At 40.8% G+C, this 4,358-nt stretch overlaps 1 non-coding gene across 1 annotated transcript; it reads left to right on the top strand.

Moving 5' to 3' along the window:
* The first annotated feature begins 533 nt into the window (after positions 1–533).
* TRNAT-GGU (transfer RNA threonine (anticodon GGU)) lies at positions 534–607 on the top strand. The gene has a single exon. It is a non-coding gene; the product is annotated as a tRNA-Thr (tRNA).
* The last annotated feature ends 3,751 nt before the right edge of the window (positions 608–4,358 follow it).

Below are 4,358 nucleotides of genomic sequence, written 5' to 3'. Positions count from 1 at the left end.
CCCTCTAAGCTCTGGAGTCTTGTGAGCAAAAATTATTTTGTGAACTACTGCATAAATGAACTTGCTCTGGGGCCATTTTTTCTGAGCTAAGATAAAACTGTGTGAGCCAGAGGCTAAAAAACTGTGAGCTAGCTCACACTAGCTCAACTTAGAGGGAACATTGGTCCAATCACATATTGGAAGTTCCAAGCCAGTTATCTCCCTGTGATTAAATATAGCTGGTTCTTTATAAGAGCTCCATGGAGACAGATAGGTGGTTGCTCCTGGAATCTACTGCTTCAAAGAAATCAAGAAAAATCCAGGATTAGCACTTCGCTTTGGGGAAAAATGTTTTGGGAAAGAAGGAAGTGGACATCAGGAAACACATTAGCAGGCACCATGTTGGGGTTCAGTGTTTTCAATTCCTTTTTAAAACCTTGTGTTCTTGTATGCATAATATCAGTAGGGTGGGTAGAAACTTTACACAGTTAAGTTCAATTTCTCTCACTATAATTCTTTCTAACATTCTATCCCCTCTTTCTCCTTTTATTTGGGGAGGGATGTGGCTCAATGGTAGAGCATCTGCTTGGTAAGCAGAAGGTCCCAGGTTCAATCCCTGGCATCTCCAAAAAAGGGTCCAGGCAAATAGGTGTGAAGAACCTCAGCTTGAGACCCTGGAGAGCCGCTGCCAGTCTGAGTAGACAATACTGACTTTGATGGACCAAGGGTCTGATTCAGTATAAGGCAGCTTCATATGTTCATTTAAGTATTCCCTTTCGTTTGGCTTGGGGTAGAGCAAGGCAATATTCCTAAGAGTCAAAAATTCTGGCCCAATTATCAGTTAATTTATCCTTACACAAACATATATATGTCTTTTTTTGAGCAGGAGCATAGAGGAACGCAGTTCTGGCTGACTTGGCATCAGGCTGTGTGGCCTAATACGCAAATGAGATCTTGCTGAGCTTTTTCTACAAAGAAAGCCCTGTTTGTATATATGTTTGTGTGTGTGTGTGTGTGTACACATGTGTGTGTATAGTGAGAGAAATTGAACTTACTACAAAGTTTCTACCCAACCTACTGATGTTGTGCATAGAAGAACACAAAGTTTTAAAAAGGAATTGAAAACACTTAACCCCATGTGTGTATATATGTGTGTGTGTGTATGTGTATATATTTATTTGTTTATTTATTGGTGAACTGGAATTTATCTTAAACGCTAAATAATATGAGCCTGCTCCGGCGGGGAGGGCGGGATACAAATAAAATTATCTATCTATCTATCTATCTATCTATCTATCTATCTATCTATCTATCTATCTATCTATCTATCTATCTATCTATCTATCTATCTTCTACAAGGTTGTATATACTACAATGCTTTATGCACAGTAGAAGTTTGTTATGTGTGGAATTAATTCTACTTGATACCACTTCATTCAACAAGGTTCTGTACAACTTGGAATTTTCAGTAAACTTACATGTTTCAAGAAAGAAAAAAGAAAGAAAAGAAACTTAGAATAGATAAAAGTCTTGTTCTGGAGTATGAGAGTGGCCACAAAATAATTGCAGTTGGTTACAGGGAAATCTTGACTGTAAGAGCAAATGAGCAGCGGCTGACCCGTATTGGCGAGGCCTTCAGGTACTCCGGTGGAGCAGCAAGACTTTCATAGTGTGCCTTGGTGCTGCTCTTGTTTGACTGGAGGGTGACAGCCTGATGCATCTGACAAGGGTAGATATTGGGGTTGGCAGCTGTACAGTGACTAGCGGGGAGAGAGCGTGCCGGTGGCTAATTGATGGAGCAGCCTCGGCTGTCAGCAGAACTTACCCTCGAAGATAAAGAAACTGGGTTAGTGGCTTAGTGGCTCAGAAGGAATGCGCTATCGTTTAATGAACTAAAAAGAGAAGTGCTGCTGGAGGGAGGGAGAAGGAGATCCTTCGAGGAATTCCTGCTGTGACCTTTGCAGAGGGATAGCCTGGACGGTTTCTGCTTGTATATGCTGGGTGGAGTGATTTCTTGGGGGAGGCGTCTGTAACTACAGTACATAGAAGGGAAGGTGGTGGTGCGTTTATTAGCACTGGAAACAGATGCACTCTGAGTGCCTTCTATAACAGAGCGGTTTTAATGCTTCTACTTAGGGCTTTTTTTGATAGCAGGAACTCCTTTGCATATTAGGCCACACACTCCTGATGTAGCCAGTCCTCCTGGAGCTTACAGTAGGCCCCGTACTATGAGCTCTGTAAGGTCTCGGAGGATTGGCTACATCAGGGGTGTATGGCCTAATATGCAAATGAGGTCCTGCTACAAAAAAGCCCTGCTTCTGATAGTCTTGGGTATTTTTCCACAGGGGGATAGTCTTCTGTAGTTTCCCCATTGCTGCTGTGGTTGCTAATATGGCACGATAGTGACAGGGCTTCCACACAAGTTTCCTTGGGAGGGTTTTTTTTTAAAAAAATTCATAATTTTGATAGTGTTCTATTGATATACCATTGTGTTAAAATATGCATCAGGTTTCTGAGTTCCTACGTTGAAGGTACTTTCACACACACTTTCAATGCACTTTGGCGATTGTATAGAAGTGGATTTTGCCCTTTCGCACAGTAAAAGCCCATTGCAAAGTGCATTGTAAGTGGATTGAAAGTGCATTATTCAATATTTGTGAGGGTGCCATCCTCAATATTTGTGAGGATAAAAAAAGGGTCTGTAGGCTGTTTTGTTGCAGGTATATGTGGGGGGAAAGCATATCTCTGGAACAAAATGGGCTAGAGACTTTGCCCCCCAAAATGAAATCTGGGAACTCAGAAAACATGATGCAAGTTTTAGTACAACAGCATATCTACGTAACACTACTAAATTGCCAATTAGAAAAAAAAGCCAAAACTCTCTGCAGCAGGGAGAGGAAATGGCTCTGTGTGAGTGGGACCAGGGAAATCTGAACTTTTCTACCCACTGTGCTTTGCTGCCATCTTTGCCAAAAATTTAGACCAAAGCAGGTTAGAGAAGATTGAACAAAGCGGGGGAAGCTCTCTAGAGGTACACAAATGTACCATGTTGCTGTGGAGAATCAGGAAAAACTTGTGAGTACCAGTGCCTAAGAGGCAACATCAAGGGACGGTTTCGACCTCTGTGCCCTGTTGTTGGCCCTCCAGAGTATCTGGCTGGCCACTGTGTGAGACAGGATGCTGGACTAGATGGACCACTGATCTGATCTGGCAGGGCTTTTATTAAGTTCTCAATAACTGAGGAAACAGTGGTGAAGCAGTTTCCAATTAAGATCTTAACTTGTGCTACCAGGTAGCACTCAACTCCAGCTTCCTCTTCAGCAAAATGTGAACAGCAACTGAAGAAATGCCCTACTACATGATATCAATTCCATGCGGCTAGCTGTGTTTTTCTGTAGCAGCAGGAGTCCAGTGGCACCTTAAAGACTGATGAAATGTATTCCAGCAACTCACTTCTTCAGATATGCTGGGAATGTAAATCCTCATGCTCATTTATGTATATAACAGAAAGGTGGAATGAGTGAGAGTGATGATACAAGGAATCTAGTAAAAAACCAGATTCAATCCAAAGGGAAATCCATTCACTTAAAGTAGGTGTAAGACACCCCCACTGTTGTGAGCAGGCAAAATATAAAACCTAGTGAAGGGTGAAATGAAATAAACAGATGAAGTAGGAAGTCACTGATGTCACAAGTTCATTACTTGTGACCTAAATTAACTTCCTTCTATATTTATCTAATTTCATCCTTCACTAGGTTTTACATTTTACCTATCTAACAGCAGTCCGGGGGTATTTTATATTTACCCTGGTGGAAGTGATTACTCTGTTTACACATCTCTTCCTCAGCTTCTGTTGTGTATATTCATTGGCCTGGTGGATATATACCTCATGCATCTGATGAAGTGAATTCTGACTCACGGAAGTTTTATGCTGGAGTAAATTGTGTTAGTAGCACCATTGGACTCCTGTTGTATTTTACTGAGGTAATATATGCAAATTTCTTTGAATACTAAAAAAAGATGTTGTACTAAAATGCCAAGTCATTATGAAGCAGATTCTCTACCACTGAGCCACAGCTTCTTAACGAGCATCTTTTCATGATGTAAGGCTGCCCTTTAGAAGAGACTTTTATACTCCTCGAACTGAACCTTGGTATGCACTAACAGTGTATTTTAAAAAGAAGCCACTTCCCAAACTAATTTAAAAATGATGCAAAGGACCAAATATTTGATCTGATCTGAAGAGGAGCTGAGAGCATTAGTGAACTTTCATACATATTTTATTATTTTTTCCCTTTACCTCTGAAGCAGGAAATTGCATGTACTTTATTAAATTGTCCGACTGACATAATAATCTCTTAATATTGATTTTTTTTAGT

Source organism: Heteronotia binoei, chromosome 4, assembly GCF_032191835.1.
Source record: "Heteronotia binoei isolate CCM8104 ecotype False Entrance Well chromosome 4, APGP_CSIRO_Hbin_v1, whole genome shotgun sequence".
NCBI lineage: Eukaryota > Metazoa > Chordata > Lepidosauria > Squamata > Gekkonidae > Heteronotia > Heteronotia binoei.
The sequence above is the reverse complement of the archived record's forward strand: the minus strand, read 5'-3'. Positions and strand labels throughout refer to the sequence as shown.